This window comes from Mustelus asterias, chromosome X (assembly GCF_964213995.1).
Source record: "Mustelus asterias chromosome X, sMusAst1.hap1.1, whole genome shotgun sequence".
Taxonomy (NCBI): domain Eukaryota; kingdom Metazoa; phylum Chordata; class Chondrichthyes; order Carcharhiniformes; family Triakidae; genus Mustelus; species Mustelus asterias.
In genome coordinates, this window is record NC_135834.1 from 18,054,278 (window position 1) to 18,070,631 (window position 16,354).

Genomic DNA, 16,354 nt, shown 5'->3' on the forward strand with positions numbered 1-16,354 from the left:
AGTTGTAGAGTGCATTTCACTGATATAATCTACTGTAAACTTCAATTTGGCTATCATTTTTAACTGCAAATAGTAATCTAAGTGAATGGAGCGTTATAAATGCGTCTCTGATTTGCAGAATAACATGAATACTGCATTTGATGATGATACTGCAGCTAATTCCAAGTGAGCAACTTTAATCATTACAAATGATACAGCATACAGGAGACATCACTTAATAATCCCCCAAGCTGTTATAATTGTTTTCACTTGCTATAAGAACGAAAATAATAGAACAATCCAATTACATCATCCCTTCAAATGGGCAGAATCCCCCCAACCAAGAACATTCCGACAGTATGAACAATCATAATGAAGAAACCCCGACTCTGGGTGCAGCTATTCCGCAGACACGGGAAGCCCAAATGATGCATGCCCTCAAAACCATACTGACTCGCCAAGCGACACAACCCATGTACCTGATGACGTTAACTTTGACACATGCAACTCCTCCAAATTATCTGGAAACTTCCATTTCTTAAGAAAGATGGTTGATTCGATACAGATCGTCCAACTCATACTGACCCTACATCCAGTACAAACCCTCCGTATGATACAGACCCTCTGACGAACACAGATAATCGAACACACACAGTTCCTTCAAATTTTATTGGCCGATCAATACAAACAGAATCATCAGCTGCTGGGGTCCGTAAACAATTCCTGACATTCCCTTTACAAATGTTTTAAAATATGTGAAACATTCAAATGATTCAGATCCAAACGTGATACTGTCCCTCCAACCGATACAGACTCCCAGACTGATACATACCTTGCAACTCATACAGACCGCCCAACTTATACAGAACTTGAAACTGATACAGACCCTCCAAGTGATGCAGACCTTCCAGGTGATACACAGCCTCGAATTGATGGCGACCCTCCATTTGATACAGGCTCTCCTGATACATATCTTCTAAATGATAAGGTCCTCCAGCTGATGCAGACCCTCCAGCTGATACAGACCTTTCAACTGATGCAGACCTTGCAACTGATACAGACGGTACAACTGATAGAGATCTTCCAACTGCTGCGGATGCAAATGTAAAACATTCTATTCAACTGATACAGATCTTCCAATTCATATGGACCCTCCCACAAATGAAGACCGTCCAACTGATACAGGCCTTCCAGCTGACACAGACCCTGCAATTCATACAGACACTCAAACTGATACAGGCCCTCTCATTGATACATACCCTCCAAATGATACAGACGCTCTCACTGATAGAGACACTCCAACTGCGAAAGACCTTCGAGCTGATAAATCCCCTTCAATTGCTGCTGGCGCAGAAACTGATTCAGCCCTTCAACTGTCGGGCGTCTTTTACCCAGTAGTTGCATGCCTACTGATCCAGGCCGTTAAACTAATACTGTCCCTGGAACGTACACAGCCATGCATCCAGTTCTTGCTTCCTGAAATACAATGTATCGTAAATTAATACCACACCTCTTGAAAATGCACCGGATCCAGTTTGGACAAAATATTCAGTAAATACGTCAAAACAACAGAATACTGGAAAGTATACAACTGCCCCAACTAACACAGCACAATAAACAATGGAAATCAAGAAATATATCTTTTCAGACTTTAACGTCCAGGCTCCCCAGCGGCGTACATGGGGAATTCTCTAACTTTGGGTTATTTCAGTTTTACCCTCATCGTTACTCAGAAAGGGTTAGAATTGCAGCTTCACAGTCATGTTTTTCAAAAGGGAAACCGCGATGATCATGACACATGCCCACATACTCGACATCCAAGGGGGGCCACTCAAACCCTCCTTCAACTAAGCATTCTACCCCAAAAGTAATTCGAAAACTGCACCACCCACCTGCACGGGATTCCATACCCCCCTCCACGCTTGAAAGTCGCCTCCACAGACCAGCGTATCCCGGGCATGTAATTCCTTCCTGTAACATTCAGCAGTGGATAGCCTCTCCGTACCAACCCATTACCTACTCTTGAACTGCAAGGAGCTAGTCTCACCAACCTTGCTGTCTCAGGTCGGGTGAGGCACAAAAGGGGAAGAACGCCCCCGACTCCAGGAGTGAAGTGCAAATGAACGGGTGACACTCCCCCTTTTGCTGATCGTCGCTGCCACAAAGTAGTTGCGTTTCAGGTCATATTGACAGGGAGAAGGTAAGTCTTCAGGGTAAGATAATGGGACGGGACTTTGGCACCTGCACATGGAGGGAGGCGAACATCAATGGAGGTGGGGAAGTTGAACTTTGGCGGGGAGAGCGACATCGTGGTCGTATGGGTCGGACATTGGGTTGGGGAGTCAGATGAGCGGCTGAGGGAGGGTTTAATGTGGCCTGGTCTGATTGGGAGTTTTGGCAGAGGGGATCTTCGTATTATTTTGGTATTCAAGGTAATGGGGTCTGTAGAAACTCCACGGAGACAATAGTCCCGTCACCAAGTTACTTTATTTACACCATACATCTGTACACAGCCAGCTCTCCAGTAGCTCCCTGCTGAATGCAGGCTGGGAGTCTGACGCACCTGCTTTAAATAGGGAGCATGAGACTCCCAGATTTAACCATCAATTAAAACTCCTCAGTTATCTCTTTTGCATGCCAAACAAATAAACAAACTCAAATTAACTCAGGGAGACTCTTCAGGTCGTTCATACTCCAGTAAGCGAACCTCATTAGCCTGGCTGAAGTCATCACACGGTCTGACACCCTTAGCTCAAAGGAAGCTATTCAACCCACCTTCTCTGTTCAGGTAAAACAGCTGTTTAAGAACAATTCCACTGTCCAAAACTTGGACCGTCTGTGTGCACGTCATGGCAATTATATAAGCCATCCAAGCATTTCATTTTTCTTCATTAGATGAGGGATTATGTTTTTAAAACCGTTTCCGACTCAGAATATCATTTGGGCGAAAACCAAAATCTCTAATTCATTTCAGACCGGAGAGACAATTCTGGTAACAAACTAAGTAATTTAGAATTCTGCCCTTTGATTATTGACTGTACTCTTAATCACTCCTCTGTGCCGCTGTACTGTGATCACATCCAATTTTTAGTTTTGTCACCAGAACAGTGCACAGACAAATTCCTGGTACAAGGGATTAAATCATCTGTTGTCAGGAGAAAAAGTGTGCCATAAATTATTGGGAATTCATTACGGAGAGTGAATTATTCTCCCCACATAACTGTTTTGATTCTTTTGAACCATGGTTTAAGATGTAAATTGGTATATTTCTAAATGACAATGCATAAAATCAGTTTGCAAAATGTATTATTTGTATTGTACATGGTATACTCAGGGGAAATGTTTTTCCTAAATTTCTGAATTTGCATCAGCAAAGTATTGAAGTGCATAAGCTGCACGAACGACACATGCAGTTGATTTAAACAGAAGTTACAGTTATACAGGGACTGAATGCAGGTGATATACCACAACACCTGCAGGAAATGAACCTTTGTGAAGAGTATTGTGAGCTCACAGCTGCAGTCAGTCTCTGCATTCGAAGAATGCCAACTCGGAGTTGTCGAATTGGCATCCGCATTGTGAACAGTGCAGGGCATGAGAGAAAATGAGAATTTATTCCAAAATTACGATACACTCCTGACGCTAGTGTCAGTAGCATGGCTCAATAAGGGAAAGCCTTGATCAGTGATGGAGCCAACTGAAATTTTGACCTTCCCAGGCAGAGGTTCTTATAGTCTGTGAATGAGAAATTGGACCACGGCATGTTGATGCAGGATGCTCTTGAAAAAGTGAGAGTTGTAAAGGATCCGACAGAAAGTAGGAGACGGTAAAACGATATGCAACCGGAAGCTCTCAACATTGCATTGCCTGTTCAGTTCAAGACTTCAACACACTCCTGTCGGCTGATGAAATCCTAGATGTGGGCATTGGAGGGTGCAGTTGCCACAATCTACAAAAGAACGAGAGAGATTGGCAACGTCAGTAATGAGGTTGTTGTGTTAAACTTGGAGTAGTGATAGTGATGATGTTGACCCCAATTTTCTCAGTGATGATAATTGTGTTGCCATTGGGCTTTTATTTAAGCTAGCAATAATTATCAGTGTTAGTGTCAGTTTTGGCGTGTTTTTAGATTTAATGTGGTAGTTATGCTTGGAATTAGGGTCTGTGTTGGAGTTCAGATGCCGATTTAGATTAGAAAACAGGTGGGCTATACTGTTGGCTTCAGGGCTGTGGACAGGCTGAAGTTCGACGAACATGAACAGATGTGAGAACTCCTGGGCTTCAGGGGCACAGATAATTGAATAGCCAGCTAAACATTGAGAAGCTTATTAAAATACAACGGTTCAGATTTGATGCATTCGGTCATTAAAGGACAAAAAAGGTTTGCGATCTGTTTCAGGTCAGAACATTTGGCAGAGTGTCCATGTCTTAATCGAAGTGTTAGAAAACACTTCCTCCCACCTCCTTCCCCCTCCTCTCTGCTCCATCTTCATCTGGAGAGGGCAGCTGTCCAAGGCGAAGTGCCAAGTCGCAGCAAGTCACAGCAACACATGCTTTCTCAGCAGGACATCCACATACATGTCATCGATCTGGGATTGGTAGCCTTCTATTGGCAATCAAACATTTAAACTATTCAGACTAATGAGCACGAGACATATACTCAACGTCAGGGTGTTCACCCCGCTCCCTTGAGCGTCAACCTGATTAAGGCCAGATTTTATGTTTGCATTCTGCTGACGCACATATCGAGGACATTCTTAAATATTCGCTGAAATAAAGGGTCACTCAAGATGCCATCTTCACAACTTAGGAATGCTAAATTGTCAGCCTTAACTAAGACACTTTCGTATAACCAACCAAGGTTTTACTTCATTATACATTGGTATTGAAGTCTTCCATTTCTTACTCCGAGAGGAAAGGTAACACAAAAAACAACAAGTATTAAAACAACGTCTAACCTAGAATATGGAGAACGATCAAGCAAAAAAAAAACTGACCCCACAGCATAGAAAGGGTGATGACCAACCACGTGCTGAGAAAAGTAATTTTTAATGACTGGTTTGAAGATGATTATCGGGGTGGTGTTTTTAACATAGGTAATTCTGATGTTTTGCATGAACGAACTGATGACATATCTTTCAATTTTGGACTGACTAACAGTTTGAATTACTCAGTGGCCGGAATTACATGATTGTCGAAGGCTATGAGGCCGGCAGGAGGTTAAAAGATTACGCTATTATTTGGAAAAGTTTGCAGAGATAGCCAGAGCAAGACCATTATTTGATTACGGGGGTGGGGGTTTGTACATTTTTAATTGAGCTGTGTTTTAAAGAAAGAGAATGCAGGTCATAACTCTGCCTGGTCGAACGCAAATGCGAGAATGAGGAGTGCTGCAAATAAAGAGAGATCGCTTCAGAGACAACGCGAGAGGGAGACAGGAGAAGAGAGAAAGAGAGGTACATTAACACATATGTAAATATAAATGCAAAGAAATGCACAGGGCGATAAAGAAAATGGAGTGTGGGAGTGCGACAGGCAGACAGGGAGAGTGACGCTGTAACAGAAAAACCGAAGGAGAGACAGGAATAGAGATAGCAGGTTGCGACAGAAGAGGTACAGTTGCAAGGAAGTTAGAGAGAGATAGGAGATAGAAACAAACGAAAAGGACAAATGTCGAAGAGTGGAGCTCTCGGGAGAATGGGGCAAAGAGAGAGAGACAGAAAGAGATGCGAGAGAGATTGTGATCCACAGGGAGAGAGGACGTGAGAGATAGAGAAAGGAGGATAGAGAGAGGAACAAAAGACAAAGGAGTAGAAATATGATATTCGGCCAATCAACTGCCCTCCGCCATTAAAATAGATCACGGCTGATGTTATACAATCGTCACCTTGACTTTCCAGCTTTATCTCCATAATCCTTTCAGCACCTTCTGAGTAAAAATGTATGTTCTCAGTCTTGAACATAGCAAACGGCCCAACATCTACAGACGTCTGTTGAAAGTGAGAGTAAGTGACACAGTTAGGGAGAGATGGAGAGAGAGAGAGAGATGGGAGAGAAAGGGAGATGGAGAGGAAGGGGGAAAAAGAGGCAATCCAGCAGATAGAGTGGCCGGGTGAACAGGAGAATAAGCGAACTCGATTAATAAAGAGAACGAAAGAGAGAGAGAGAGAGATTTCATGATGCAATGATCAGCAGATTGGCACTTCAGAGCGATAGAAGCAGAAACAGAGACAGTTCGAGAGGGAAATAAATGGAAATTGGGAGAGACGAGAATTGGGGCGAGGGACATAAAGATTGAGCCAAGCCAAGAGAAAAAAAATAAAAATAAGGGAGGGAGATACGAGCGAAAGATAGAGAAAAACGAGAAATTGACGTGAGAAAGGGAAGTGGAGAGACATGGATGGTTAAAGAATTAGACTAATATAGAAGGGGAGAGAGTGAGAGAATGTCAGAGAGACACAGAGTGAGATACTGGGAGAGAAACAGAGAGTGAGAAGGACAACAGAGAGAGACGGAGAGCCAGGGAAAGGGTGCGTTTGAGACAGATAGAGAGAGAAGGTAGAAGATATATATATATATATATATATATATATATATATATATATTATATATGAAAACGCCACACAAGCTGCTACACAAAGTATGACATGAACTCAGGTCTCTCATACTGTATAGGATCAGTGCTGAGCACTATGTAGCTACCTAGCTCTCTCTCTCTCTCTCTCTCTCTTTCGATCTATCTATCTATCTATATATATATATAGATAGATAGATCGAAAGAGAGAGAGAGAGAGAGAGAGCTAGTTAGCTACATAGTGCTCAGCACTGATCCTATACAGTATGAGAGACCTGAGTTCATGTCATACTTTGTGTAGCAGCTTGTGTGGCGTTTTCATGTTCGGATGCACTGGCATTTCCCCCAGTACAAAGATCAGTATGTCATGTGCATTGGCCATACTAAATCCGCTACTGGTGTCTGTTCATGTGCAGGTTAGGTGGATTGTCCATGATAAAGTTGGGGGTTAGCAGTTGGGTTGGAGGCACGGGGTGTGCGGGCTGTGCTGTCGGTCTTGATATGATGGTCTTTGAATTCGGTGCTGACTCACTGGGCCAAATTGCCACCTTCTGTCCTGTACGGATTCGATGCTTCTATGGTTCGACAGTGGAAGACTATGCAGCTGCATAAACAAACATGCCGTCTCTGAACATTCACTTCAGGTACACATCAGGTCTACTTTAAAACGTACCAGGCGTGCATTGGACCACACAAGCGAAGCGTGATTCAACGTGTATAAGTATCACATTTTATTTTCACCGCCAATGAATATTTCTGCGTTTCTGACTATGTTGTGCCTTGTGTGCCATGATTTACCAGGAGACAGACATGTAGAGATCAGCAGAGAGATAAGGGAGAATTCCGTGGAGGATTGTCTGTTCAAGGAACGGGGCATGAGTGAGTTGAGGAGATAAGCAATGGTGAAATTGATGACAGATCAAAAAAACGCCAGGATGTCGTTGGGAAGGGCCTTTTGAGGTGGTGGTCACAGGAGAAACATATACCCTGATCAGTGAGAAGTATGGTCCGCGATGGCGACATTGGCCACAATTAAAATCTTATCCCAACAAGCAATCCTGAATTTTTATATTTGCAACAATGTTAATAAAGACAATCTGAATTTGCTGGCAAATTATTAGATGAGGCAGGATTATGACACTGATAGTAGAGGCGAGAGGGGGGCGGTCAGAAAAGGGGAAGTAGAAATGAATTAATTAATAAGTTCCTAACTTTAAGGGCCATGAGCCATTTTTGGTTTATATTCACAGAATCTCACTTGCCATAGCGAAGTTGTCTGAATATCTCCAGCTGCAATCAAGATTGATTAGAAATCCCCCAACACAGAAGCAAGACAAGTCAAGCGCAGGTAACAGAGTGTAACGTGGTTGCTACGTGGATATGTAAATACATTTTACTTACTTGACATTGACCAATGGTTCGGATTTTACGTAATAACTCATCATGATTACATGTGTGTGTATTTTTTTAGTATTGAACATACAGATTTTTATTCAGGTGGACAAGCATCTGAGGCCCTTCGGCGTTTCCCTCAAGAGGTACGTGTTCGTACCGACTTATATTTGGCACACACATGTGATAGATTGACTGATCAGGGAAAGTGTTGGTTTTTTTCACGTTCCCACTTGTGCAAAATGGGGTAAATCTACATACCAGGCACCGTGGCACAATGGTTAGCACGACTGCCTCACAACGCCAGGGACCCGCGTTCGGTTCCTGCCTTTGGTCACTGTCTGGGTGGAGTTTGAGCTTTCTCCCGTGTCAGCGTGAGTTTCCTCCGGGTGCTCCGGTTACCTCGTACAGTCCAAGATGTGCAAGTTAGGTGAATTCATCATGCCAGATTCTCCGTCGGGTGTACCTGAACCAGGCGTCGGAACGTGGCGACGAGGAAGTTTTCACAGTAACTTCATTGCAGTGCTAATGTAAGCCTACTTGTGACTGATAAACAAAGTTTTCTTTTTACCAGGATTTTCAATTTGGGAGGTGAGGGAATGGTCTCACAACAGTGAGGCCTGTGCAGGAAGGTGAAATTATTTTAATGCGTATACATGCTTCTAATCTAAAAAGATCAGATCCGAGCTAGCTTTGATGCAGCCCATACCAACACCAAGAGGAATCTATTGCACATAATGCGGGTGGTTCTGGGGAAAAGTTAGGTGTAAGCGAATGTGATTATACAGCAAGCCCAAGGAGTGTACTATAGCTGAGTCCAAAAAGTCATGAACAGTCATGTAATATATCGTGTTGCTTTCGTGAAGCTATGTCACACTCCTGAGCTCCCTCGGCTGCCAAGACATCAGCGAGCTATTGTAGTGGGAGAACGTTTTTTTCGCATAGTGTTTCCCCAATATGGAGTGGCTGGAACAATGTGAGAGGTTATTATTGTGCCCTCCATTTTGGAACAATTTGCCAAGGATACGGCCACTGCCCTCGCGAAGATCAATGATGCGGTGGTTGCCATGCGTACTGTCGTAATTCAACATAGAATGGCATTTGATTTGCAGCAAGGGGAGGGACATGTGCAGCAATTCGATAAGAATGTTACACCTTCATACCACACAGATCAGAAAACATGACCTATCTAGTTTCTCACATCAGAAAGGAGGTGGAGAAACTTAAAGACCTGAAATGTTTACCTTTGTTGGTTAGCTCTTACGCTGGTTCGGCTGAGAACATCGATCCGACAAGGAATTGTACTTTGTTAAATTGTGGTCCTCGTGTCAGGAGTAATTGTATACCTGATCAAATGTGGTTGTGCACGACTGTGTAAGCCCATGGAAAGCACAGCATCCGTGATGGGAGTCCGGAGAAAGAAGAGGGGACCCCAGAAACCAACTCGTCCTTGAAGGACTAAGGTTGTTTACTCAGATACATCTATTTAGTGGCATATGCCTGGGGTCGCCAAGGGCCAAGTGGGGGGGGGGGGGGGGGGGGGAGGGGTGGGGGGAGAGGTGGGCGGGGGGGGGTTTCGTGGGGGGGGCTCCTGGGGGGGGGGGGGGGGGGGTCGGGGGGTGGGGGCTGTAGCAGGGGATGCTGGAAATCCTGCTTAAGTGGCTTTTAAACAAAAGTAGGTTAGTTAGAGACCATGCACCTTCTGCCAAATGCATTGCAATGTGCCTCCCACATAAATTATGCAAAGGTCTTATTTAGTAACCACATATATCATTAATAGTGATGCATTTTAAGAAAGCATTGCAACTTTGAAATGCATTCTTGAAGGTATTTGTGAGCTTTGGCCAAAAGCAATTGCTCCACAGCGCAATGGGAAAAAAGTGAAATCAGACAGACTGCATTCTCTGAAAACGATAGCACAAATAATTATTTGAGTAAAGTCCTTGCAGCTGGAGAATGTCTGATATTATAAATGAATAGAAGTGTTCAATTGTTATTTGAAATGAATGCAAATGTTCAGCTGCTGCTGATAAAGGCATGGCCGGCCAAACAGGGAAAGTGACCCGTTATCAATTATCATGGTCTGGCACTGGTCTGATATATGGAAGCAGCTTGCTCAGCGGTAAGGGAAGGATATTTGGGTCCAATTACCTAATGAATTCCTCATTAATTTAGGAAGTCGAATGCTATTGGCCAAGTTAAATAATGAGTAATAATGTAATTGGACCATCAAGTCTCTATGTCATATTTGGGAGAGAATACATGCCTTCGAAAATGGGATATCAATTGTGCTTATGTGATGTTACTTTAGGGAGAAGCTGGAATCCTTCCTGCATTTGTCTCCCAATCAGTATTGGTCAAATAAAGACACGTCTTTGAATCAGGATACTGAGTTCGAGGATCTTTGTATTTAGCTCATGTTTTAGTAATACATAGTCACAGAAGAAAATCTCCTTCAACAACACCTTTCCTATATCTGACTGGAGAACTGCTCCTCTTTCTCAATCGGGCAGTGAGGAGGTCTATAGTACACAACAAATACTGTAATTTCACCCTGCGTATTACTGAGCTCCACCCCATAATGCCTCACTGCAAATCTCTCCAACGTGTCACCCCTTACACAGCTGTGATGTGCTTCTCAATCAGCAATGCAACACCCCCGCCACTTTGTCTCCCCTTATGCCCCGGCTCCAACAACAGCATCACGGAATGTTCATCTGCCAGTCCCGTCCCTCCTTTAGCCACGTCTCTGTAATTTAAACATCATAATTCCATGGAGTAATGCAGGCTCTCAGTCCATCTGTTATACATATTGCTTTGAAGCAAATGCAGTCCAGACCTCCAGCTCCGCGGTCCCCGTCTGACTGCTTTTACTCTGCACCATGTTTATCTCAGTCTCAGATTTTTCCCCAGTCCCTTATTGGCCTGCTGCTCTGGTTCCCACTCCCCCTTCCCCCTCCGCAGCAGTCGTTCAAACCCTCCAGTATAGCGCGAGCAAACCTCACGCCCAGGTTATTGGCGCACCTCCAGTCCAGGTGGGACCCTCCTTTTTGGAAATGGCACACGTTCCCCAGGAGACATTCCAGTGATCCAGATATCTGAAGCTCCAGCATCACGTCTATTGCCCCGTGTTCAACTGTCGTATCTTTCTGTTGAACTGTCAATGTCCTGCAGGATGATGATGGCAAGAGTATTTTTGAAAATGCATTTGAAATTTCTTTCTGAAGTCAGAGAAGGCCCATAAAGTCGGGGACGGTTCGCTGACCAGAGGGAGGGGGGGGGGGGGGGGGGGGGGCTGGTGCTCGGGGGTGGGGGGATGGACGCTCGGTACATTAAAGATCTCACTCCAGGAGGAACGTGCTTGACGGCTGCTGGTACCTCAACCTCCAGAGTCTGTAATGATCTGGATGTTGCCTTAGTCAATGGAAGACGAAATGCCAATTAATCATATCCAATAAGTAGACAGTAAATAGAATGGAAACATGTAAGTGTGCTTTCTTCCACTTTAACCGATGCCATGGTGAGAGAACAGCAAATTCCCGAGTGTCACACAGCACCAGAGAGACCTGTAGGGGATGTAACGGAATCCAACACATGACAGCAGTGGAGCACTGAAGCTGTAGCAGACGAGGGGAAAACCCTGCAGCCTGATGGGTTTCTTGGTTTTATTGCTCATATTCAGGTAGATTGAATGGTTGTGTGTGTTCGTTTGGGGGAGGGCGTGGCGCAATGTCAACACGCCTGCTGTGATGGAGGAAAAACACGCAGAGCCTTCAGGAGATGAGGGACATTCGGCATTGGCAACATCAACATTTTGCGGCGATGAAAGGGATGGCGTGGCCAGTCTTGAACTGTTGGAGTTTGGAAGGGGTTGGCTGCGTGATATGACACCATTGCTCGGAGCCAAGACGCAGCCTTGAATGTTGTCTCCTGGAAGCTCGAAAAAGCAAATGAAGGAAATGCTCTTTATATGCACTTCTACAGCAAGTGCATGAGCAATTCAGACAGCAAAATGACGTTTCTAACCGTGAAATGAGCTGCTGGGACAGCCAAATTAGCTATTTGAGCAGATCATAAATACAGTGGTGACCGCCGCTGCTGCACCCTGTAGCCAGGAGCAACCCCGTTCAGAAATTGCTGCTGCTGAGCAAGATGCAGCAACATCAGAGATGCAGGAGGACATGTCACGTGAACGGGGAAGGGTCCGGGTGCGACGCACAAGCAATTCGCGTCCCTCGCCTATCTCTCCAATGTTGCGATCTCTACCGCAGCCAGCCCCTCTTTTTATGCATGTTCGATTTTAAATGTCCCATGTCATTCAACTTGATACTGCTTTGCGTTTATCGTTATTTTATCTCTGTATTCTTTACTGAAATTGAGTTCTTCACTTGGAGTCCTCATATCAAAATATGTATTGGTGTTTGATCTTTGATGTTGAAAAATAATGAACAATTTCGTTATGTTAAATGGAAAACAATTGTTAACCAAATTCCCAAACTGACTGTATAGTTAAAATATTTTGATACCATATTTACATTTAACTTAACACAACTACCTGAACTTGTCAAAATATCTTGCAATAAAACATATTCTTTCACTTTAACATAACAAACATATTTTTCTCCTTGAACAAAACGGTTTTGTTGTCTTTATCTAAACGGGGAGGGATGAGGGCGGGGGTGGGGGGGGGCGGGGTGGGGGGGGGGGGGCTGTTGAAAGAGGAATACGTGTAAGTGAATGTAAAAAAGTGAAAGGAAGGGAGTGGAGCATTGAAAATATCAATTATACATTTTAAAAGTTAATTTTCCAAAAACAGAAGCTGCCAGGCGATCCCGAAATGTCCTTGTGTCACCTGGAGCCCGGGCATCTTCACTTGCACCAGGAGGTGTGACTGCATCAGTCTCCACATTGTCCTCGTCCAATTCATCCATTTCTGTTGACAAGTCATCTTCTGGGCGAATGCACGTCCATGCTGGAGGGCGAAGTTGTGCAATGCACAACACACTGCAGCAACCATTGTGGCTATCTCTGGTGCACACTGTGATGTGCCACAAGACCTGTGCAGGCACAGAACACGTGATTTCAGTCCACCAATTGTCCTTTCTGGCACCTGCCATGCTGTTACATGTGTACGCCTGTAACTTTCCTGTGTTTCATGTTCTATCCTGTGGAATGGTGGCATAAGCCATGCTCTCAGCGTGTATCCTTTGTCACCCAGTAACTCCGGCTAATGTTGTCATGGTCCAATTGAGATTGACTTTCCAAGAACAAATGAGTCACGGGCATTTCCCGAGTTGTTTGCACTTAAACCGAGGATCCTCATTTGTGTATCAGACACTGGCATAACATTTAAAGAATGGAAGCCCTTCTATTTGATGAACGAAGCAGTGTCATCTGTTGGTCCCTGTAATGCAATAAATGTTCCATCAACAGCTCCAATAACCTTTGGGAAACCATGAATCCGGTGGAATACGATGAATCTCTCCTTTATCTTCGCAACGTTTGTATCAGAAATAATAAACTCGAAAACAATGCGATAAATCACATTAATTTGATTTGATTTGATTTGTTTTATTATTGTCACATGTATTAACATACAGTAAAATGTATTGTTTCTTGCGCGCTATCAGACAAAGCATGCCGTTCAGAGAGAAGGAAGCGAGAGAGTACAGAATGGTGAGTTGCAGTCATAGCTGGAGTGTAGAGAAAGATCAACTAAATGCAAGGTAAGTCCATTCAAAAGTCTGACAGCAGCAGGGAAGAAGCTGTTCTTGAGTCGGTTAATTACCTGGGAAATGCAGCTCCTCGCAGTGTTTTGTGAAAAATTGACAAATGTCACCAAAGCCGCATTGAAAAGAGGCAAATGCAAACATGCCTTGTGACTTTCATCAGTGCGGCAGCTACCGTTGGGTTTCAGGTCTTTTTTCAACATTTCACAAATCCCATTGCTTCCTTGTTGAAGCACAGCCTCATAACACACAACCCCTCTGAAATCATTCAATATGATTTTCTTTGCCTGTGCACTCTCACGGATGTATACTCATTTGCCTCCTTGCCGGCTGAAGACCTAGATTGACTTTTTTTTCATGATATATGTCCGAACGCCAAAGCCTCAGAAGAACATCAGTGATTTTTCCACACTATGTTAATAGCGTGAGGCCCAAATCGTAGTGGAACATTACTGCAGATTTTCAGTCTGAACAGGATTCCAAATAACTGTCTGAGAAATAGATCAAATCAGCTTACAGGAAACCTGCAAACATTAACGAAAGCATCAAACATTTTAAAACTTTTGCAGTCATTACTCAGACTTGGAAGGATCACCATAAACTATAGCACTTAAAATACATTAAATAATTTCGCTTGTGTTTTTAAACATACAAACCGAAAAAAATATATACCCGGTGACAGGTCACCTGCCTCATTGTTTGCTGATCTTTGATGAGAAACGTAAAACGCAACATTTTTCACGTGAACCTCACCCAACATCCGGATAAGCAGGGCAGGTTAGTGTTGTCTTGGTAAATTCTATTGTGCTGCTTCAGCGCAGCGCTGACTCAAAAGGAGTGGTTGAGACGGTGAAAGTGGGGCGTTTTTAGCGTGCACACCGATAAATTAGCACTGCCACATTGTTCCAATGCGCATGTGCAGAGCACAGTGGATTTATTCCGGCATTGAGGCCGGAAGACGTTGGTCATTGTTTGATTCTTGATGATTCCGAACTTAAATGAACAACCTGTTTAGCTGCAGATTGATACTGGTACTGCTGTATGTTTAGTTCCAAAAGGATACTTACCAATAAAATCTGATGTGTCTTCATTTGAAACCAGCTGATATGATTTTAACGGCATGCAAAGAAGACATGGTGTTGTAAAAACGTTACAGCACTACTTGCGGACCATGTTCGGAGAAGATACCATTTAATTGGAGTATTTTCGACAGATTGGCCGGTTCCAAAACATACTTTATAACACTTTCTGAATGAAGGCGAAAGTATGTTTGAAGAGACATTTGGTTCAATGAAGGAAATTCAAATGAAATTAAAGGCTAATCGTGAACCAAAAAGTCACAAAGCAAGAGTGGCGCTCCATGCAAATTGTCCCAAGTCGAAGAATTGTTAGGACTTTTTAACACTGATGTGTTAGAACCGCTTACAATGACTGAATGGGCTCCCACTGTTGTGAAACCAAATGGTTCAGTTCGTATTTGCGATGAATTTAAAACAACCATAAATCCATTGCTGTGTGCTGATCAATATACACTTCCTTTACCTGAAGATACATTTGCTGGGTTATCAGCTGGGCAGAAATTCAGCAAGATTGATCTTTAACATGCATGCATAGAGTTGAATGCAACCATTGAATCGCAACTATTGCTTCCCACCATCAATGTTTCCTCATTGTACATTCTACGTTTTGCAATGACATCGACACCAGCCCTATTTCAGAGATCGGTCGGCCAGATTTTAATCTGATCTGGGGTGTACAATGTTACCTGGAATGTAGTCCAACTACAGTGTCCATAGAACAGGATCACTTGAAAAAATCAGAACACCTTCAAGCAACGCAGTTATAAATCAAGAAAGAAAACTGACATTTTACAGGCATCGGTCGAGTATTTGGGTCACGTTATTGCAAGAGAAGGACTACACAAAGGAACTAAAAATGAACTTTGCTTTGGAAGAAAAACTATCGACGATTTTGACACAATTGATGTCTTTCGAGGATTATGAATTCATTATGGCAAATCTGCTCTAAACTGACTTAAATTATTTCAGCGATTGCATGATTCATTATGTATGAAACAGTCATGGGACTGGACAACACAATGTGAGAAATCATACAAGGATGCCGAAGATGCTTCAAGAGGTCTGAAGTACTGCTTCATGTTGATCCAAAGCTAAAATTACTGCTTGGTTGCGATACTTCACTTAATTATGTCGGGGCATTCATTTCACATGCCATGCCTTCGTGAGAAGTCAGACCATTCAGTATTGATTTGTGTACGCTGACTAATGCTGACTCTAATTGAGAACATAGGTAGGAAAATAGGAATTAGGAGAAGTAGTAGGCAAAATCAGCCAATCAAAGCTGCTCCGCCATTCAATCAGATCATGGCTGATCTGTCCCTGGTCTCAGGTTCACCTCCCTACCTGTTCCCCGTATCCCTCATTCCTTTTTTGTGATTAGAAATATGTGTATATCCCTCTTGAAACCATTCTACTATCCTTGGCTAGCAAAAGAAGCACTGAGTAAAATATTTGGCATAGAAGGTTTTAACATTATCTATATCGTCGTAATTTCGCATTATTGACTGATTATCGACACGTAGTTATTACGTTTAGGTTGTATAAGATCATACCTTCGTTAGCTGTTATCCAATTGCAAAGATGACTGATCTTATCTGCAC